The sequence below is a fragment of the Chiloscyllium plagiosum genome, unplaced genomic scaffold, assembly GCF_037043375.1.
Source record: "Chiloscyllium plagiosum isolate Xiang-an unplaced genomic scaffold, Cpla_swu_hap1 HiC_scaffold_27, whole genome shotgun sequence".
Taxonomy (NCBI): Eukaryota; Metazoa; Chordata; class Chondrichthyes; order Orectolobiformes; family Hemiscylliidae; genus Chiloscyllium; species Chiloscyllium plagiosum.
The window spans coordinates 1,807,690-1,831,198 of record NW_028270165.1 but is presented as its reverse complement, the minus strand read 5'-3'; the positions used below and the strand labels follow the sequence as shown (position 1 = coordinate 1,831,198).

The 23,509-nt window shown below is 46.0% G+C and overlaps 1 pseudogene; it reads right to left on the bottom strand.

Annotated features, from left to right (window-relative positions):
• Window positions 1–1,430: 1,430 nt before the first annotated feature.
• On the bottom strand, window positions 1,431–6,224 carry LOC148142832 (uncharacterized; annotated as a pseudogene).
• Window positions 6,225–23,509: the final 17,285 nt, after the last annotated feature.

Here is a 23,509-nt window from a genome sequence, read left to right as displayed (position 1 = left end):
CACTCTCAGTAATGGCACAAACTGAAGTCAGTGTCCTGTATCAGAGGTAAGGGCTCGGGATCCACAAGAAATAGGAACAGCAATACGCCATTCAGCCTCTTGAGCCTGCTCCTCCATTCAGTTGGATCGTGGCTGATCTGGCATTCCCCACATCCACTTTCCTGCCCTTTTCCTGTAACTGTTCATCCCCCGACTGATCACGAATCTATCGATCCTAGTTTTAAATGTGACAAGAAGGATGTCAACAGAGTTACTGGGGTTGGGGGAGGGGCGGGGGGTGCTCAGGTCGAACTTGGGGACGAAAACAATGGCTTCACACTTCACAATATTTAACGAAGGGAATGTTTATGGTTATCCAATGCTGGAAATTGGGCAGGCATTCAGATGAAATTATTGATAAATTATGAATGACAGAGGAGTCGGGAGAGAAGTGGTGTTCAGGTACAGTTGGATATCATCAGTATAGATGCCAACACCAGCAGCTACGGTTAAATAAATAAGAACGGATGACGCTCAAAGCAGACCCTCCCAGAGGATACAGCGATGTTGGAGAGGGTCAGTACTGTCATTAACCCTGATCAAGGCTGTCCGCAGGTCGACGAGGGAATGTTCATCCCTGTCACCGTTACAAAGGATGTCAAATATGACCTTGATCAGAACTGTTTCAGGGGTAGAAACCAGACTCGAGGGCTTTAAATATAGAATTCTGGAAAAGATGGGAATGGCTAATTCAATAATGTTACATCCAAACCAACACTTCCATTGGTGCGATAATTATAGAAGTGTTTTGGTTTTTATTTAGATGATTCTCAGCAATACTGAGTAAGAAGCAACAAAATTAACACAAGAAATATTGCAATTGCTACAATATGCCTGCTCCCAATAGGAGACCATCTGGTGTTCACTTAACTGTCTGCAAGGCGCAATATTGGAAAGGAATTATCCAGTTCACAGCTATAAGAGGGGAGACACAGACTACTTGATACAAAGGGCGGGAGTTGACCACTAGGCCCTACGAGCCTGCTGCAACATTCAATAAGATCATGGCTGATCTGAATACAACCTCAGCTCTACATTCCTCCACATCCCCGACAATCTGTCACCCACTTGGTTAGCAAGAACCTATCTACCTCTGCCTTAAAGATTTTGAATTCACTGCCTTTTGAGGAAGACACACAACCATGAGAAAGAAAAAAAATCATCCTCATTTTTGTCTTCTACTTTTAAAATATGACCCTCTATTTTCAGATATTAAGATAGGGATACAAGCTGCATTCAAATAATACCTGTGGTACAGTTAACTATCTCAAAGTGCTTCACGTGAACATAATGAGAATTCCTTTAAAAATCACAAGAGTGGAGCACAGATTAGGACAGGTGACCAAAGACTTGGTCAAAGGGGCAGGTTTAGGGCAATCTTTTAAACAGGTTCAATTTCCCAAACATCTGAGGACAAAGACGTAAAGAGCAAACACAAAATAGCAAAAGATGGGAAACAACAGTGTGGACATAATGTCACAGGATGAGTAATCCAGGGAACATGAGTTCAAATCCCACCACAGCAAGAGGTGAGATGTGAATAATTCAAATCATAAATGGGGAACACAAAATTAGTCTCAGTATGGTATCGATGGCACTGACGTCAATTGTCATAAAAGCCCATGTTCACCAATGTCCTTTCAGGAGGGAAACTGCCATGCTTACCTGGTCTGGCTTACATGTGACTCCAGACACACAGCAATGTGGTTGACTCTTAAATTGCCCTCTGAATTGGCATAAGCAAGACACCTTGCACTTAGGGATGGATAACAAACATCAACCTTGTGAAAGTGTCAGAACAGAAAGTGCTGGAGAAACTCAGCCAGTCTGGCAACACCGGTGGAGAGAGAAAGAAACAGAGTCAAGATCCTGGCATGTGTCCAGAACAGTTGTGAAGAAGGGTCACAGCACTTGAAATGCTAACTCTGCTTCTCTCTCCACTTGTGCTTCCAGTCCTATTGAGTTTCTCCAGCAATTGGTGCATTTTTGTGTTTCAGATCTCCAGCATTGCAGTTCTTCATTACACTGACTTAGGGAAGCTTACATCCGATAAAAGAATAAAACAGAAGGGCTGGAATTACTCAGAAAGTCTGGCAGCAGCTATGGAGATAAAAACAGTTAGTTCTTCGGGTCATTGAATGATCTTACATCGGGGACAAACTTTTGGCAAGCTGCAAGAGTAAAAGGCACTGGTGTAACTTCAACATCTGGGAGAACTCTCTCAGCCATGGAGGTCAGACTGACTCAGCATTCTGGTCCTGCTCATTACCTGTTAACTTCTCCATTTGTTGTTCTTGTTATATTTCTACATGGTTGACACATTCCTATGTTTTAAAATGATATTCCAAACTGACAGGAATTTTCCATGTAAGTAATCATACATTAGAGGGTTTGAAACGTGAATGTAACTTTTAAACAAAAAGTATTTATTCATGCATGGTGTGTGGGCATCGCTGGCAATGTTTGCATTTATACCATCCTTAACCACCCTGTGGTTGGTTGGAAAAGTGAATGAAGGTGTCTGAGATTGTCTTGATTAGCACAGCAATCTCAAAGATGGGTGTGCTCAGGTAGAAGTACCCTCCACTCCCACAGCCAAGTCTGCATTCACTTCAATTACAGATGCCATCTCACACTCCCAGGAAAAGGACAGCATGGGATTACAATCAGAATAAAGCTTCCTCTACTCTTAAATTGAAAGTGAAGCTACCTCAACACTGTCCCCAACAAACACTGTCAAGACAGAGAGAGCATTGGGTTAGATACAGAGTAAAACTCCCTCTACACTTCCCCATTCATTCAGTCCCTGGACAATGACAGCAAAGGCTTAAATAAACAGTAGAGCTTCTTCCATTATGACTGACACTTAGTACGTTCTACACCAATCCTCAAGGATAATTCAGAACTGAGCCTATTATCTGGTTCTGAATTCACACACCCAAAGGGAATGACAGCAACAGAAAATCAGGTAAAACACACACAATGTACAACAAAACTAGACCGTTATTGGGATCTAAGATATTTAAATGAGAGGAGATATGTCCCTGCAATGATCTGAATGTGAGCTGAACAACTTTCTCACTTGAACAATATTCTCTGGGAATGCAATGTCCACCTCACTGCTGTCTATTCAGTTCCTCTGCTCTCATTCAGGGCGGAGTTGCGGCTGACCACATGGTGGCGTGGGCGTCAAGAGGTTAGACAATTAAGGTCAACTTGGATTGAGGGCATCCTGTGTCATGCCAGTGAGGTCGAGGGTCGCTGATTTACTCAACTTATAATCGGGGACAAGGAGATGTCAGGCTGGGCTTGTATCAATTTGCGTTTAGAAGAAACAGATGATCTGATGAAGCTGTATAACATCTGGAGAGGACTGAATGTAAATGTAATGTCCACTCATTTCTAGCCAGATACTAGCCTCTCATTTAAGATAGGAGAGTTTTGTTTTTCTCTCAAGTGTTCCCAAGTCTTTGAAATTCACTTCTTTAGAAAGCAGCATGTGGTGGTGGCACGGTGGGTAGCACTGCTGCCTCACGGCATCAGTGATCTGAGTTTGAACCCACCCTTTGTGAGGAGTTTGCACATTCTCCCCTTGTGTCTGCGTTGGTTTCCTCTGGTGCTCTGGCCTCCTACCACAGTCCAAAGGATGTGCAGGTGACTGTAGATTGATCATGGGAGATGCAGTGTTACAGAGATAGAGTAACGAACTGGTTTTGGGTGGGACGGTCAGTCAATGTTGACTCGATAGGCTGAATGGCCTACTTGCACGCAATTGACCTATATCAAGCAACAGTATACTCTTGCTTTATGGTTACCGGCATCAAATTACATTCGTGGTTTTGGTTATTTCATCGCTTACGTCATCATATTCAACCAACTGCAGCATCTCGAAACTTGCTTAATTACAATATCCAATATCAGCAGAGTACTTTTTCTTTTTGTCACGACCATTATCTTGAAATCTGACGTGTGACCTCTTCATTGCTGTCAAAGTTCCTTATTTGTCCCTACATTGTCATGGTTTTACTTTGTCGAATGACTTCCTGGCTTTTGCATTTAAGACCCTATATTCTGCCCTCGTCAACACTTTCCCTTCCAATTCTGTACTAAAGATTTCATGAAAAACCTCAGAGTGTGGTGAGACTGTGGAACTCACTCCGAGAGTGAATAGTTGGGGTGAAAGACATTACAACTAAGGGTAAGCAACCAAATACAAATGAATGTCACTCTTACCAGATTCACAACACAGTGAAATTAAAACATGCAATGTCCCTCAATTTCTCAACTGTTCCTAACCAGACTTGATGAAGAGCAGATCTTGCACATCAACATTATAATTTAAACAAAAACCAACAATTATAAATACGGCAACTTTTCTAGGCCAAAGTTAAGTCGATAATCTAATTAATAGCAATGAATTAAACCCTTTGATCAAGTCCCCCATCATCTCAGAAATAGAAATTTCAGCGGCAAATTAAGAAAGAATTTTTTTAAAAAACTTACCAATTCAAACAAACGGTTTCCAACAATGTATTGCCAAGGCTTTGTGCAATACTTGGACTATGAGTGTTTCACAGACACGTAACTGTAAATCCAATTTAAAAGTCACTGCTGAATGTGAATAGACACCCCAAAGTATTCAGCTATTTCTTACAGGCTGGGACTCATTCCCAGAAAGTGCCAACAATTCTTTAAATGGACAGTAGAATCTAGAGAGAACAGCTCCTGGGCTCAACAAGCAGCAACGCCCAATGGAAGCAAAGTTGGCGGCGGGACAGGGCGGGGCAAGGGCATAAAACAAAAAAGCCCACTGACTCTCCCACTGCACACACACTGTCAGAATGCACAGGGGCTCAGTCCTGGGAGTGACCCACAGCAGTTTCATCAAGAGGACCACACTTGATGAACACATCTTGCACACCAGAATTATAATTTAAACAAGAACAAACAATTATGAATACCGCAAATTTACTAGGGCAAAGTTAAACAAAATAATCCAGTTAATAGCGATGATTTAAGCCTTATGATCAAGTCCTCCACCATCCCATAGACACAAAATTAAGGGGTAAATTATGGAAGAGAATTTTTTAAATTATCAATTGAAGCAATCAATTCCCAACAATGGATAGCCAAGCCGTTGGGCAATCCTTCGATGATGAGTTGTTCACAGGCACATAACCGTAAATTTAATTTCAAGGTCACTGCTGAATGTGAATGGACACCCTGAAGTATTCAGCTATTTCTTAGAGACTGGGGCTCGTTCCCAGACAGAGCCAATAATTCTTTAACTGGACAGAAAACACTAGAGAGAACAGCTCCTGGTCTCAACGAGCAGCAGTGCCCACTGGAAGCAAAGTTGCGGGGGTGGGGAGCACGACGGCATAAAACAAAAAAATCCGACCGACTCTCCCGCTATAAGCACTGTCAGAATGGGCAGGGGTTCAGTCCTGGCAGTGGCCCACAGCAGTTTCACCAGCAGAATCAGATTGTTGGGAGCACTGGTGTGCCCGCTGGTGTTTCTGCAAGGTGCAGAATGATGAGAACCTCCGCCTGCACTCGGGGCAGGTGAACGGCCTCTCCCCGGTATGGTCCCCGCGTGTGCCTCAGCAGGTGGGAGGAATTGCTGAAGGCCTGCCCGCACTCTGGGCAGGGGAAAGGCCTCTCCCCGGTATGGACCCGAAGGTGGGATGCCTGGTTAAAGCCCTTCCCGCACTTGAGGCAGGAGACCGGGCTCTCCCCGGTGTGGACCCGCTGGTGCCTCAGCAGGGCAGAGGTATCGTTGAAGGCCTTCCCGCACTTGGAGCAGCTGAAGGGCTTCTCCAATATGTGGACCCGGCGGTGGGTCAGCAGGACGGAGGAATAGCTGAAGGCCTTCCCGCATTCGGGGCAGGAGAATGGCCTCTCGCTTGTGTGACCCGCTGGTACCTCTGCAGGACAGAGGAAATGCTGAAGGTCTTCCCGCACTCAGGGCAGCTGAAGGGTCTCTCCCTAATGTGGACCCGCTGATGGCTCAGCAGGCGGGAGGAATTGCTGAAGCCCTTTCCGCACTCAGAGCAGGAGAACAGTCTCTCCCCGGTGTGACTGCGCCCATGAGTCTCCAGGTCAGATGGGAAACGGAAGCCTTTCCCACAGTCGCCACACTTCCACGGTTTCTCCACGGGACGGGATTCCTTAGGTTTCTCCATGACCGAAGCTTCACCTGCACACAAACGCGTGTCCAGTACCTCTCTGCCGTGAATTCCTCTTCCCAGTCTGTATAACATTTACTGGCTCCACAACCAAAGTGCTGCAACAGTCGGGTCTCTCTTCCAGTCTCACTGATGCTGAAAACGTACTGAAACAGGAACTAAAACGCTTGGTTCCTTCTCACAGAATCATGGTCGAAAATTGTTATAGTCCCGATGGATTCAGTGACTGTCAGACATTGACGTGAAATTGAGGACAGCAAATGCTGGAGAGTCAGAGTCAAAGTGCAATGCTGGAAAATCACAACAGATCAGGCAGCATCCGAGGAGCAGTCGAGTCAATGTTTCAGGTAAAGCACTTCAGCTATTGATATTGAAACTTCCGTCTTCAGATCTTCAAATAATCTGTAAAAAGGGATTACAAAAATCATCACTGTCAGTCCAGGTTAGAAATTCCAAACAAACAATTCTACTTTCCGCAGAACATTCTTTTCTTTTTCCACAAAATTGAAAGCACCATCCCACCCCGTCTCACCCCTCTATTCTCACTCCGCTCAAGCTAATTCTACCGACGGTACTGATTCAAGATCTTACAGAGACTGAAAAGTGAAAATATCAAGATAGACACCTCTGAATTTTGGATACCTCCACCTGAAAGTTAGTATCTTTCACGGTATGTTGGAGTGAGTAAGTCTGATTTTGGGAAGCAAAAAAAGTATCAATTCAGGATGAACCTTCAATGCAGCTTCTTGAGAAACAACCAGACACGGAATGGTTAACATCTGGGGAGGTGGAGGAAATGAGATATCAAGGCATTGGCACCGACACCAGACAGAAACTGAAAATACAGGCATGGCAAACATTACGGGCAAGCCAGAGTCATAGAGATACACAACACAAAAACAGGTCCTTCGGTCCAACTCATCCGTGCCGACCAGATAGCCTAAATTAATCCCGTCTCATTTACTAGCACTTGGCCCATATCCCTCTGAACGCTTCCTATTCATATATCCATCCAGACGCCTTTTAAATGTTATAATTGGACCTACATCCACTACTTCCTCCGGCAGATCATGCCTTTCACTTGCCTCCCTCACCCCAAACATATTACCCTCCTGTTCCGGGCTTCTCCCATCCCTGGGAAATGACCTTGTCTATTTAACCTATCCATGCCTCGCATGACTCTATAAACGTCTGTAAGGTCACTCCTCAGCTTCTGGTATACCGGGGAAAACAGCTCAAGCAATGCACTGCGTGTACTTTTAGCTTCACACTCGCTGAACCTTCCTCCCGTGTAAAACGTTGTTTCCCTCCCCAACACTGTCCATGGGAACAGCCAAGAGTGCTGAGACTCTGGAGTTGGGGGAATGGCACGTAGAATTCCTACAATGTGGAAATACGCCAATCAGCCCAACAAGTCCACACAGACCATCCAAAGTGTAACCCATGCATACACTTTCCCCTATCCCATTACACTACACTTACTGCACACTATGGGCCCATTTAGTATGGTCACTTCTCCCGAAACTGCACATCGTTAGACTTTGGGAGGAAACCAGAGCAGCCGGAGGAAACCCACGCAGACACGGCAGGGAGAATGTACAAACTCCACACAGATAGTCGCCCCAAGGCTGGAATCGAACGAGGGTCCTTGGTGCTGTGAGGCAGCAGTGCTCACCACTGATCCATCGTGCAACTTACGTGTGCAAAAAGAGGTGGGGACTGGGAACTTTGTTAATTGTACCACACAGTGGATTGTTGAGTAAGGTTAAATCTCACGGGAATCAGGGAGAGCTAACCACCTGGGTATAAAATTTAGAAGCGCATTGTTGTAGATGCTGGAATCCTTCCTGAAAACAACAAATGCTGAAAATCACAGAGGGTCAGGCAGCGCTGTGCTACTCTATGACTGGATAGTGTGGATGAGGAGATGATGTTTCCACGAGGAGAAGGTTTCAGGATGCCAAATCATTGAGGGCATTTAAGACAGAGATAGGTTCTTGATTAGGAAGGGGTCAAGGGTTATGAGGAGAAGGCAGCATAATGGGATGGAGAAACATATCACCCATGATCGACTGGTGGAGCAGACTCGATGGGCCAAATGGCCTCATCCTACTCCTGTGTATTATGGTCTTAAAGTGGAGCAGTAGTCTTAAGAGGTTCTCACAAACTATTTCAGAATCCTGAAGAGGAGTTGTTGGACTGGAAACCTTAACTCTGCTTTCTCTCCACAGATGCTTCCAGTCCTGCTGAGTTTTTCCAGTGTTGTCAGTTTTTGTTTCAGATTTCCAGTATCCACAGTTCTTTGTCTTATTTATCACAGTCATTTCTTGCCTTTCCCAAGTGTCTGGAACTTCATCTCCCTGATCTACAAACTGTTCACTTACCCTAGAAATGACCACTACCTCCTTATCAGAGTTGACCCCTTTGTTGCAAAATGATTGTTCAATTCTGTGACCAAAATAATTGCATTCGTAATTACTTACACCAGGGACTCTCAATATCACAGGCAAGAACACAGCCAGATTATTTCAGACAGTACATTTATGAGATTTGATACAATTTCCTATTCCCTACTTTACCAGCGTGCTGCTGGGAATGGAGGGTTTGAGTTAAGAAGAAGCTGGGACATTTTTCCAACGGAGCCTAGCAAGTTGACAGATAACTTTATAGAGTTTTTTTTTAATCAGGAGGGGTATAGATAAGGTGTCATTTCCAGGAGGGTCAGAATATTTTCTTGCTCCAGAAGGTGTAAAATGGGGTCAAAGATTCAGCAGAAATCGAGCAGAGATGAGAACAGACAACATTTAACTCTGTTGGAACAGGGAGACCAGAGGACAGAGAAATTAGGACCTGAAATCCGAGCTGACACCAGACTACCATGTCATCAGTGCTTTGATGAGCAGTGCCCACCCTCTACCTTTACTGAGCCTCTCACTCGACTTGAATGCCACGTATCCCCTCGATTTTCCGGATCCAATCCTTGTCATTCTGAAGCCATATCTGTGTAAGGAGTCTTAGATCATAATTATTCTCTTCAACGTGTGTAGTCAATTAATTCGCTTTTGTTACAATGCAGCACACATTCACATACTGAGCTTTTAGTTTTATTTTTGGTGATGATTAGAATCCCGTTTTGATTGCTACTACATTTATTCTCCTTGTCCCTTTCTATCATTGTCTGATATTTGGTTTCCATTTCACTACATTTCTCACTGGCCTTGATTTGGACAGGCTATGCAAAATTGCCCAGTGTGCAGGGATGTGCAGGTTAGGTAGGTTAGTCATGGGAAACGCAGGGTTATAGTTTCAAAGTAATAGAAGGAGTAGGCCATTTGGCCCATCGGCCCTGCTCTGCCATTCATTAAAATAATGGCTGATCTATCAATCATCTCAGCTCCTCCTAGTTGCTTTATCCCAACTACCCTTAATTCCCCTACCACGCAAAAACCCATCCCACAGTGTCTTAATGAAGCTGCCTCTACTGCGTCCTTGAGCACAGAATTCCATTAATTTACCATTAACCACATAGGTCCAGCGCTGATTTGCCTCATCAAAATGCAACAGCTCATATTTGTCTAAATTAAACTCCAATCCACTACTCCTTAGCCCATCGGCTCATCTGATCAATTATAATTTATATTAAACTTTCTTTCCCATCTTATTCCCTAAAAGCTGAAAATCTCCATCCCACACACTCACTCTCCATTCTCACTTTGTTGAACCTAATCCCGGCTGTCCTCATCCTGAAGGGTTTGGTTCATGCTGATTAACAGACCCACAGTCAAGGGGGATCTAACTGAAACGTACAGAATATTGAACGGCCTGGACAGCGTGGACATTGGGAAGATGATTTCATTGGGAGGAGAGACTAATACCCATGGGCATAGCCTCAGCATAAAGGGAGAATGGAGATTAAGAGAAATTTCTTTAGCCAGAGAGTGGTGAATCTATGGAATTAATTGTCACAGAAAGCTGTGGAGGCCAGGTCACTGAGTATGTTTCACACTGAGATAGAGTATCAAGGGTTGAGAGTTGCAAGGAAGAAAATGGGAGAAACGTAGCAGCCAGGATGAATTGGGAGCAGGAGTAGACCACTTGATCTTTCCAGCCTGCACCAGCATTGAATACTTCATAACTGGATATGGATATACCTACATCTAGGGCGGATATGCTGGAACTTTTCTCACTGGAACATAGGAGATTGAGAGGATTATAAAATCATGAGGGATACAGATGAGGGGAACAACCGGTGTCCTCTCCCTCAGCTGGGGGTTTCAGGATCTGGGAGCAAATATTTTGAGGTGAGTAGAGAAAGATTTTATAAAGACAGGACAAGGATTGTTTTTTAAGAGAGTGGTCTGAATGCAGAATGAATGTCCAGAGGAAGTCATGGAGTCATAGAGATGTACAGCACAGAAACAGACTGTTTGGTCAAACTTGTCCAAGCCGACCAACTATCCCAACCCAATCTAGTCCCACCTGACAGCACACGGCCCCATATTCCTCCAAACCCTTCCTATTCATATACCTAACCAAATGCCTTTTAAATGTTGCAATCGTTCTAAACTTCATCACTTCCTCTGGCAGTTTATTCAATAAACGTACCATCCTCTGCGTGAAAAAGTTGACCCTTAGATCTCTTTTATATCTTTCCCCTCTAACGCTAAACCCATGCCCTCTCGTTCTGGACTCCCCACCCCAGGGAAAAGACTTTGTCTATGTATCCCATCCATACCCCGCATGATTTTATACATGTACAGATACAACGTTTTAAAGACATTTGGATAAGTACATGAATATGAAAGGTTCGAAGGTTTATGGGCCAAACACTGGTGGGTGGGACGAGTTTAGTTTGAGAACATACTCAGCATGGACTAGTTGGATGAAGGGTCTGTTCAGTGCTGTCAGACTCTGTGACTGACCTGTACTCGTCTTAAAACCATTTTCTTACCTCCCCCCATAACCATCCACTTCTTTGTTGTTCAAAACTCAATGACCCCACTTCTGAACTGAATTCCTCTTCGTAATATACACTTGCCTTGCTCATTGCCTGCTGCATCTGCCCGACAACTGGCATTGACTGGTGTGGAGGGACTCTGCTACCCCTTTGTATATCCATACATCATTCCTGATAAAGGGCTAGTGCCCGAAACGTTCACTGTCCTGCTCCTCAGATGCTGCCTGACCTGTTGTGCTTTTCCTGTGCCACATTTTCCGACTTTCACCTCTTGTCCTCACTTTCTCCACTTTCCAATATCTCACCATTTAAACAATGCGCTTCTTTTTATTAAACAGCAAAGTCTATAACTTCACATTGCGGCACTGCACTTGCCATGTGTTTGCCAATTGAGACACAGACCTGGACCAACTTCGGGAAGAGGCAAAACACTGAGTTTTGAACAAAAACCGCAGCACACTCAAAACGTCGGCTCTGTTTACCTTTCCACAGATGCTGCTCGACCCGTTGGCTTTCTGCAGTATTCGCTGTGTCTGTTCTACACAAGTGCTGCTTTCCATTAAAGAACTTCAATCCCTGTCCTTTGATAACTGACCCAAGTCAGTGTCAATGGGTTCTTCTTATCATTAACCTGCCCATTCCCACCACGTCCTCTCCCATCATTGACAAAAGCCTCTGGAAATCTCCAGTTAACCTTCTTTGCTCCAAAAGAGAACATTCCCAAAATTGCTGCAAAATTGGGAATGTCTCCACAAAATGGAAATTGCTCATCCCTGGACATGATGCAAATGTTACAATGTGGAAGAGGTTTTGTCAAAATATTGTCAGTTAGCAGGTGGAATAATGTTCAGGAAGTAAAACAGAAATCCCAGTCTCCAGCTTTGTGAATCTTTAGAAACTCTTTGGGAAGTGGAATTAGAGGAGAATGAAGGATGAACTGTTCGACTGAGCAGAGACAGTCCAGACACCGTCCTCATGTTTAAGAGACCGGGAGATTGACTCTGATATTCTCGGGACATGAACTGACCCGAGACATTGAAAGAATACTCTGCACATCAGGAATTCAAACCCCTTCTCGGTTCGGAGCCAATAAGAAAATTCGGGAAGAGGCAAAACACTGAATGGCTTGGAGGGCGATGGCCCCGGTGCAGGAGAGTTCGTCCCTCGTGACATGGATGGGCCCGCAGATGGTGGGATCAGACTGACCCCATGTCTCTGCAATGATTGTCCAAGGCTTTATTATGGAAAAGTAAAACTGATAAAAGACAATGGTAATTCTGGGCGGGGCAGGTTGAATTATGAATTGAATAGTAGCTTCCTCAACGAGACTGTGCCAGGCATCCTCGGACTTGTCTCTGTGGGGCAACTGGTCAGCGCCTTCGGCTGTTAACCGAAAGGTTGGTGGTTCGATACCACCCAGGGACGGGGCGTTTGTTGTTCTCGCTCCTACCGCTTTCTTGGCTGACAAGATGCGCGTTTTTAATGGTGTCAGGAAAATGTTTCCCAAACGGAAATCTTTTCCACTGAGGAAGCACAAAGGGGTTTCTGAATTGATTGAATTTCTAACGAAAAGGACTGCGGATGCTTAGAGTCCGAGACAGAAAGCGAAAGTGCTGGAGCAACTCAGTAGGTTTGGCTGTACCTGGATGAGGGAAAAAAAGAGTTCTGAAATGTTGTCTCTGATTCTCTTTCTACAGATGCTGCCTGACCTGCTGAGTTGCTCCTGCAATTTCTAGTTTTGTTTTTAACTGAACGTCCATTTCAGCTTTCGGGATGAAACACCCAGACTCGCCATTTGCAGATATTTAACCCTTTCGAAACCTGTGAAGTGATTGGATTCAAACAAACTCTGCAATGATTTACTCTTTCTCAGCTCCACAGGCAGAGAGACCTGGGAAATGAAGCTGTCAGTGTGGTTCTGTATTGGTGGGCCGAGTGGTGAATGCGATGGATATGAAATCCATTGCGGTTTCCCCACGCAGGTGTGAACCCTGCCGACTACAGTTGAGAACTGTCGTCAAAAAGAAAGGGAGATTGCTCCGCGTTTTTTTTAAAGATGCAAATCAGTGGAGGGGTTGAAAGATTTCAATCACATTGGGACTGGTCGGGAATCTGCAACCCACTGTCTGTCAGGGTGGAACAAGCAGAAACCCACAGAGCTGCTTTTGAGGCGATGAGCCAAGTGTTTGGAAATGAGACTAGAACAGTGAGGGGCTTGAAATCGTGATCGAAATGAAGCAGGCACCTGAGGACAAAGGTGTTTTGTTTGCCAGTGAAAGATACTGCTTCACAAAGTTGGGACTATGGAAGGGAAGCAGTGACGATGATTATCTTTGGCTGTTCACCTTGTGAATGTTCCCATTGCTGCGCATGTCCGTATTAACGTCAGAACTCTGCATCATGGCGGCGTCAGGTACGCACAGTGCCAGGGGCGCAATGAATGACGCATCTGACTCCACCTACCTGTTTGAAATGCAGCTCACAGCTTCTTCACACACCCCAATTAATCTTTCTCATTGTCCTGAAGCCGGCATACGGTTTGAATTCCAGATCTGCGGGAATGAGAATCTTTTCACTGTCTCGCGTCAGTAAGTGTCCCTGAGAACATCAGAGTCACGTCACAGCGCTGTCAGAGGAGGGGAAGCTGAAAGAGCCCCTCACGCTGCTCACGGGCACATTTCACTTTCCCCAACTCACCGCCCCAACCACTGCGGCTTCTGGGAGTGGAAAGGGAAGAAACGCCAAAACCCAGTCTCAGCTTTGTAAATCTTCAGGAAATAAGAGAACTGTTCATCCCTTCGGGTCTTCCATTCTGACCTGACAGCGTTGATTTAAATGGCTGTCCAGTCAGTGCCGATTCGTTTTGGCTGAAAAAATCTTCCTTATCTCATCCCAGCATTTCTTGCCACAGAGAACTGTGCGGCAGAGTTCATGTATATATTTCCTTGTATGGTATTTTGTAAATAACATTCGTTTGCGGGTTGTTTGTATAGGGTATTTAAGGTTCACTAGCCGTTGTTTAATGCTGAGAGGGTTGAGTTCTCTGGAAATCATTTCACAGATGTCATTAATGTAAAGTAATGTGGCTAGGGTTCTGCAGACGTTGTGTCTGCTAGTGTCAGTTTGTTGATGTGAAATCGTCACACTGGGTTTATTGGGTCGGCAAAAGTGAGGACTGCAGATGCTGGAAACCAGAGTTAGATCAGAGTGGTGCTGGAAAAGCACAGCAGGTCAGTCAGCTTCCGAGGATCAGGAAAATGACGTTTCGGACAAAAGCCCTTCAGCAGGAATAGAGGCAGGACGCTTCCATGGGTGGCGAGATAAATTGGGGGTGGGGGTGTGCTGGGCCGAAGGTAGCAAAGAGTACAATAGATGAATGGGGGTGGGGATGGAGGTGACAGGTCAGAGAGGAGGTGGAGCGAACAGTTGAGAAGGGAGATTGGCAGGTAGGACATGTCATGAGGACAGCGCTGAGCTGGAAGGTTCGAACTGAGGTAAGGTGGGGGAGGGGAAATGAAGAAACTGGTGAAGTCCACATTGATGTCCTGGGGTTGAATTTATCCGAGGCGAAAGATGGGGCATTCTTCCTTCAGGCATCGGGTGGGGAGTGAGCGGCGATGGAGGAGGCCCAGGACCTGCATGTCCTCGGCAGAGTGGGAGGGGGAGTTGAAATGTTGGGCCAGAGGGTGATGGGGTTGATTGGTGCGGGTGTCCTGGAGATGTTCCCTCAAGCGCTGTGATTTGACTCTGTGAGGAGTCTCCAGTCTCCCCATTGTAGACGAGACCGCATCGGGAGCAATGGATACAAGCAATGACATGGGTGGAAGCCTTCTCACGATCGTGGCCCGGGTTCGATTTCCGGGCGGGTAAGTAATTTACAATAGGCCTGTGAACCGGCATTGCTGTCTCCCTGGTGGTCTTGTGGTTAGGACTTGCCGCTTTCGCGGCTGGGGCCCGGGTTCGGTTCTCCGTCAGGCAAATATCTCTCAGTGGTTTTTCTGCCTACCCATTCTCCTTAAATGCACAGTACAGTTACTTATTGGTCTTCATCGTTACTGGCTACTGCAGTGTGTCGTGCCTCGTTGAAATCGTGTCCTGATGCAAGCTTGTTTGTATGTGTCGGGATCATTGCTTCTGTAGCTAAGTACTTGGTTCGTGTGTGTTGTTTTCCTGTAGACGCTGTTTTGAATTTACCATTGACTGTTCGCCCTACTGTGACATCTAGAAATCGCACTTTGTTGTTGTTCTCCTCGTTTGTGAATTTTATGCCAGTAAGAATATTGTTGATGGTGTTGTAGGTTTCCTCTAATTTGCTTCATATTTTGATGACAAAAGTGTCATCACTGTGGCGGACACAAAGTTTGTGTTGGATCGTTGGAAGGGCTGTTGGTTTGAGCCTCTGCATTATTGCTTCTGCTGGGAATCCTGATACTGGTGGTTTCATGGGTGTTTCGTTGATTTATTTGTAGGGCTTGTTACTGAATATGAAGTGGGTGGTTAAGGCACAGTTCCACGAGCTGGATAGTGCTATATTTGCTGATAAAGTTGGTGCTGTGTTTGTGTCTTTGGTTCTTCGAGTAGTGTCTCCAGTTTTCTTTGACCACGTTGATGTTAATGAATGTGAACAGAGCTGTTATGTCAAAGGACATCATTATTCCATCCTCTTCTATCTTAGTGTCTTTGGTGTTCAGGAATTCTTGGATGGAGTAAATGGAGTGGCGTGAATCTTCGACTTGGTGTTTTAGTCTTCAGTGGAGGCCTTTGACTAGTCTGTATATTGGTGTTCCAAGTAGTGAGACGATGGCCTGAGGGGGGCTTCTGGTTTGAAGAGGAGGAGAACAACAACAAAGTGCCATTCTTAGATGTCACAGTAGAGCGAACAGTCAATGGCGAACTTCAAACTAGCGTCTACAGAAAAACAACACACACAAACCAAGTGCTTAACCACAGAAGCAATCATCACAACACCCACAAAGGAAGCTGCATCAGGACATTATTTCAATGAGCCACTACACACGGCATATAGAGGATTATAAAATCATGAGGGATACGGATGAGGTGAACAGCAGGTGTCCTTTCCCTCAGCTGGGGGTTTCAGGATCAGGGAGCAAATATTTTGAGGTGAGTAGGGAAAGATTTTATAAAGACAGGACAAGGATCGTTTTTTAAGAGAGTGGTCTGAGTGCAGAATGAATGTCCAGAAGAAGTCATACAGTCATAGAGATGTACAGCACAGAAACAGACTGTTTAGTCCAACTTGTCCATGCCGACCAACTATCCCAACTCAATCTAGTCCCACCTGACAGCACACGGCCCCATATCCCTCCAAACCCTTCCTATTCATATACCTAACCAAATGCCTTTTAAATGTTGCAATCGTACTAGACTTCACCACTTCCTCTGGCAGTTCATTCAATAAACGTACCATCCTCTGCGTGAAAACGTTGCCCCTTAGATCTCTTTTGTATCTTTCCCCTCCAACGCTAAACCTATGCCCTCTCGTTCTGGATTCCCCCACCCCAGGGAAAAGACTTTGTCTATTTATCCTATCCATACCCCTCATGATTTTATACACGTACAGTTACAACGTTTAAAAGACATTTAGATAAGTACATGAATATGAAAGTTTCAAAGGTTTATGGGCCAAACACTGGTAGGTGGGACGAGTTTAGTTTGAGAACATACTCAGCATGGACTAGTTGGATGAAGGGTCTGTTCAGTGCTGTCAGACTCTGTGACTGACCTGTACTGGTCTTAAAACCATTTTCTTACCTCCCCCCATAACCATCCACTTCTTTGTTGTTCAAAACTCAGATGAATTTAGCCTTGAATATGTTAAAATACCCCACTTCTGAACTGAATTCCTCTTCGTAATATACCACTTGCCTCGCTCTTTGCCTGCTGCATCTGCCCGACAACTGGCATTGACTGGAGTGGAGGGACTCTGAGACCCCTTTGTACATCCATACATCATTCCTGATGAAGGGCTTGTGCCCGAAACGTTCACTGTCCTGCTTCTCAGATGCTGCCTGACCTGTTGTGCTTTTCCAGTGCCACATTTTCCAATATATCACCATTTAAACAATGCACTGCTTTTTTTTTAAACAGCCAAGGCTATAACTTCACATTGCGGCACTGCACGTGCCATGTGTTTGCCAATTGAGATACAGACCTGGACCAACTTCGGGAAGAGGCAAAACACTGAGTTCTGAACAAAAACCGTCGCACACTCAAAACGTCGGCTCTGTTTACCTTTCCACAGATGCTGCTCGACCCGTTGGCTTTCTGCAGTATTCGCTGTGTTTGAACTGACAGAAGACAATGGTAATTCTGGGCGGGGCAGGTTGAATTATGAATTGAATAGATGCTTCCTCAACGAGACTGTGCGAGCGATGCCCGGGCCTGTCTCTGTGGTGCAATTGGTCAGCGCGTTCGGCTATTAACCGAGACCACCCAGGGACGGGCCGTTTGTTGTTCGCGCTCCTGCAGCTTTCTTGTCTGCAAAGATGCGCGTTTTCAATGGTGTCAGGAAAATGTTTCGAAACGGAAATCTTTTCCACTGAGGAAGCACAAAGGGGTTTCTGAATTGATTGAATTTCTAACGTAAAGGAGTGCGGATGCTGAGAGTCCGAGACAGAAGGCGAAAGTGCTAGAGCAACTCAGTAGGTTTGGCTGTACCTGGATGAGGAAAAAAAAAGTCCTGAAATGTTGTCTCTGATTCTCTTTCTACAGATGCTGCCTGACCTGCTGAGTTGCTCCTGCAATTTCTGGTTTTGTTTTTAACTGAACGTCCATTTCATCTTTCGGGATGAAACACCCAGACTCGCCATTTGCAGATATTTAACCCTTTCGAAACCTGTGAAGTGATTGGATTCAAACAAACTCTGCAAGGATTTACTCTTTCTCAGCTCCACAGGCAGAGAGACCTGGGAAATGAAGCTGTCAGTGTGGTTCTGTATTGGTGGGCCGAGTGGTGAATGCGATGGATATGAAATCCATTGCGGTTTCCCCACGCAGGTGTGAACCCTGCCGACTACAGTTGAGAACTGTCGTCAAAAAGAAAGGGAGATTGCTCCACGGCTTTTTTAAAGATGCAAATCAGTGGGGGGGTTGAAATATTTCAATCACATTGGGACTGATCGGGAATCTGCAACCCACTGCCTGTCAGGGTGGAACAAGCAGATACCCACAGAGCTGTTTTTGAGGATATGAGCCAAGTGTTTGGAAGTGAGACGAGAACAGTGAGGGGCGTGAAGTCGTGGTCGAATTGAAGCAGGCACCTGAGGACAAAGGTGTTTTATTTGCCAGTGAAAGATACTGATTCACAAAGTTGAGTCGATGGAAGGGAAGCAGTGACGGTGATTATCTTTTGCTGTTTACCTCTACCTCAAAAATTCGGCAGAATTTTAAAGTCACAATGAAAAGAACTAAAAGTGACATTAGGAAGAACGTTTTCGTGCAGGGAGTGGTTAGGGTCAGTAAGTCCCTGTAAGTCATTGACAAAGAGGAAGATTCAATGGACACAAAAGGGAATTCGGTGGTCACGTTCAGATGTGCAGATTTACGCTGAGAAGGCGAGAGAATGAAACGAATAGAGACACACGTTTACTTAAGTGTAGAACCAGCAGAGCGAAGGTGGGCCGCATGGCCTCCGTCTGCGCTGTGACACATGTTGTGATTCAGTGTGAAATCACAGTTCGACCAACAGAATGTGGGAATTTAGAAATAAGTTTATATTTACACAGCCTCCATACGTCTGCGAAACAGCATATTACACGACAGCAGTGGAGGTCTTTGAAATCAGGCTCGAACGTGCCTGCCACGTGCCAGACGAAAACCTGAAGTGTTCTGTGGAAGGGCCACCGGGCGTGGCAGCAGAGTGGCGCAGTGGGAGCGTGCTGGACCCATAACCGATGGATCGAAACCGTCGTCTGCCTGTTGTTCAATGTCACCTCGAGCTGCTTTCCTTAAGATCGGTGCTCTCTTCTGCAAGCTGCCTGCCTTTGCGTCTACTTACCAAGTGTCCAAATGTCGCATATCGATGCACTCGCCAAATCCACTCAACTCATGTGGCAAGATTTTAGAGGTCTCAGTGGTAGTCTGTACTTCGTCTGTTTCCTCTGAACTGAATCGCAAACCCAGTTCTCTGCGATGCCAATCAGCTGGTAAAGTTGAAACACATGCCTTGCGGTTTCGTCCATTCCTTGCAGTAATTCGCCACCCTGGTTCAGACGAGAATGACAAGCACGTCAGAAACCGCATCACGACTCAGACATTGTCCCCTCCTATTATTACGTATACCACCGATTGTGAATAACCTCAGAGAGAGAGACAAGTGACAGACAGTCGCCGTGGACTCGATGGGCTGAACGGCTTCTGTCTGCGCGAGAATGATGCTACGTGTTTATGGCGTCCCACTGCCTGTCTCTGGGACAGAGAGGCTGAGGGAGCAAAACTGGTTCATTTTTAACCGTCCCTTCTGTGTTGGACAGCCTGCAGTCCCTCAGCTCAGAGCCGTGGGGATGACTCTCAGTGAGTGAAGGTTTCACTCGGATTCTCTTCATCTGGGACACTTTGCGGCTCAGATGTTAACTGCTGCGCAGTCGCAGCAAAGAAAGCGATGCCCACTTTGCAATAGACTTTCCGTAAGATCGCTGCGTGAAGACGATTTCTGAACACCAAGAAGGCTGCACAGCAATGTGAATTTACCTGGGCGAAGAGTTCTCGGTGTCCATTTCTTTCTGTCCTGCCAGTACAGCATCTTTCTATCTCTCCGATAACAGACCCTTGGAGAAAGTTCACAATCAAAGTTGTTCATGTTCCCCGCATTAATGTAACTGACACCTCTCACCCCAAGGGTTTCAGAGAGAGAGAGAGAGTGAGAGAGCCGAAGAGCGAATGGACTCTACCCGCCGCCCACCGTACACCCCGTCCCATCCCCCAGAACAACGTGCAAGTAGAAATAAAAATGGTTTCATTATCCACCAGTGGAGATAGTCCAGTTCCTGGGGATCAGACAAAGTGGGCATTCTGCCCCGGGGGCAGAATGACAAGCAGATGTTCTGGAAACGCTTTACTGATTGCAATTCTTGCAGCAATGTGGAATGTACTTCACACTGAGCAAGTTTCAGCTGGTGCAGAGTCTCCGATGTACATTGCTGTGTTTGCCGCCAGCTCAGAGAGAGAACAATAAGTTCCACTCTTCCTTCACTCGCAACACCCCACACCCACCTCCCATAGTGCCAAGGCACTTTCCCCTGCAACCGCCGAATGTGTAACACCTGCTCATTTACCTGCTCCCTCCTGAATATCCAAGGGCTCAAACATACCTGCCTGGTGAAGCAACACTTTTGCCACAACCTAGTCCACTGCATTCGCTCCTCACAGTGTCGTTTCCCCAATGGAACATGAAGCATAAACTGGGTGACTGCTTCGCAGAACATCCCGATTCTGCCCGCAGAAATAAAGGCCCTGACCTTGCGGTTGCCTGCCACTTTAACACATCACCCTGTTCCCTGGCCAACATCTCTGTCTCAGGCTTGCAGCAGTGTTCTCGCTCCAGATGAAAGAACACCTCATTTTCCACTTGGAGACCATACAGCCCTCCGGTCTTCAACATCGAGTTCCATAACTTTAGGGCCTGAACTCCCCCATGTCCTTGACCCCTACCACACAAACGACTCCTTGTTATCACCTCGTCTGCTATGACACACTACGTATTGTTAGCCGCTAACAGTCTCCATTAACAGTTATTCGCCCTCTCACGCGGATCGTTATTCACTCCTACGTCCTTCCTATTGTTCTCTTTTTGAGCTGGCGGCAAACGCAGCAACGTTCTTCGGAGACTCTGAAATAGCTGAAACTTGCTCAGTGTGAAGTACCTTCCACATTGCTGCAAGAATTGCAAGCAGCAAAGCGTTTCCAGAACATCTGCTTGCCATTCTGTCCCCGGGGCGCTGATATTTGTCTCATCCCCAGGAACTGGACTACCCCCACTGGTGGATAATTAAACCATTTTATTTCTACTTGCACGTTGTTCTGGGGGTGGGACGAAGTGTAGGGTGGGGGGCGGGTAGAGTCCATTCGCTCTTCTGCTCTCTCTCTCTCTCTCTCTGAAACCCTTGGGGTCTGAGGTGTCAGTTACATTAATGCGGGGAACATGAACAACTTTGATTGTGAACTTTCTCCATGGGTCTGTTATCGTGGAGATAGAAAGATGCTGTTTTGGCAGGACAGAAAGAAATGGACACCGAGGACTCTTCGCCCAGGTAAATTTACATTGTTGTGCAGCCTTCTTGCTGTTCAGAAATCGTCCTCACGTAGCAATCTTACGGAAAGTCTATTGCAAAGTGGGCATCGCTTTCTTTGCTGCGACAGCACAGCAGTTAACATCTGAGCCCCAAGTGTCCCAGATGAAGAGAATCCGAGTGAAACCTTCACTCACTGAGAGTCATCCCCATGGCCCTGAGCTGAGGGACTGCAGGCAGTCCAACACGGAAGGGACGGTTAAAAATGAACCAGTTTTGCTCCCTCAGCCTCTCTGTCCCAGAGACAGGCAGTGGGACGGCACAAACACGTAGCATCATTCTCGCGCACAGAAGCTGTTCAGCCCATCGAGTCCACGGCGATTATCTGTCACTTGCCTCTCTCTGAAGTTATTCACAATCGGTGATCTGTCCTAATCGTGGGGGAATGTGTCTGAGTCGTAATGCGGTTTCTGACAAGCCGCCCGCTTATCATTCACGTCCGAACCGGCATGGCGAATTACTGCAGGGAATGGACCAAAACGTAAGGCATGTGTTTCAACTTTATCAGCTCATTGACATCTCAGAAAAGTGGTTTTACAATTCACTTCAGAGGAACTCGACGGAGAACAGGAGAAGACCACTCAGACCTCCAGAAGCGAGTCACTTCGCCTGCGTGAATTTGGCGAGTCTATCAGTACGATACATGTCACTCAGACACTCGAAGTTTTGGGGAGCAGATGCAAAGGAAAGATATAGAACAGAGACTCACGACAAAGGAAAGCTGCTCAAGGAGAGTTTGAGCAATAGCAATAGAGGATGGTCTCGAGCTATGGGCCTCTGCGTTGTGGGGCCCGCACGCTTTCGTTGCGTCACTCTGTGTTTAGTATGCCGTGCGTTTTCTCAGAACCCTTCAGCTTTTCGACAGTCATCTGGCATGCACGTTCCAGACTCATATCAAAGATCTCCACTGCTGTTATGTAATATACTGCTGCGCAGAGGTGTGGAGGCTGTGTTAATATGAACATTCTGTTGGTCGAACATGTCCACCGAATTCAATTTTGTGTCCATTGAATCTGCCTCTTTATCACTGTCAGACAGGGATTTACTGACCCTAACCATTCCTTGTACGAAAACGTTCTTCCGAATGTCACTTTTACTTCTTTTCCTCATGAATTTAAAACGCTGCCGAATCGTTCTCGATACTTTCAGGCGTGGGAACACTTTCACGACATTGTTTCCAATCTCTAGTCCCCTCATGACTTGGAAAACTTGCCACGCCGGATTTCAAACTTCTGTTCTCCGAGGAGAGCTGTCCCAATGTTTCAAACTACCTTCATCGCTGACCTTCCTCAAACACGGGATCACTCACATCAACCTGTTCAACGCTATCTCCAATCATTTCACTTCCCCGCTACCTGCCCCATTCGTACTCCAGGGAGCCCAGCCTCGTTTAACGAAGGTGCCTTTTGAGAAGTTTAATCTGGCATTTTTGCACAAGTCAAGAAAGCCGGGATCTCTCGCAAGTCTGCCCGTTAGAAGACCCAATGCGAGAATCATACCCCTAGACCAACGAGCCACTGGCTCCAGCACCTCCTGAACCAGCTGAGACTTGCTCAGTGTGAAATACATTCGCCATTGTTCTCAGAATTGCAAGCAGCAAAAGAGTTTCCAGAACAGTGCTTCTCATTCTGTCTCCCTACTCATTTTGTTTATTTTCAAATTAACAAAACCAGCAGGTCTAGTCCATCTGTGGAGAAAAAGGAGAGATAATGTTTTGAGCCCAACGATCCGTCTTCGGAACTGATGGAATCAGTGGGCGGGTAAAGACCGTGGAAGAAGGTGGACAGGTTCTAAAATGATTGAACTCGGCGTTGGGTCCTGAAGGTAGCACGGTCTCTCAGGAGAAAATGAGGTTCCGCTCTTCCAGCTTGCGCTGTGCCTTGTGGCAGCACTGCAGCAAATCAGAGACTGAAATGTTGTCATGGGAACACAGTGGGAAGTTGAAGTGACAGGAAACTGGAAGCTAACGGTCTATGGGAGAAAGGACACAGAACGGGGGATGTGCTACAAAAGTGTAC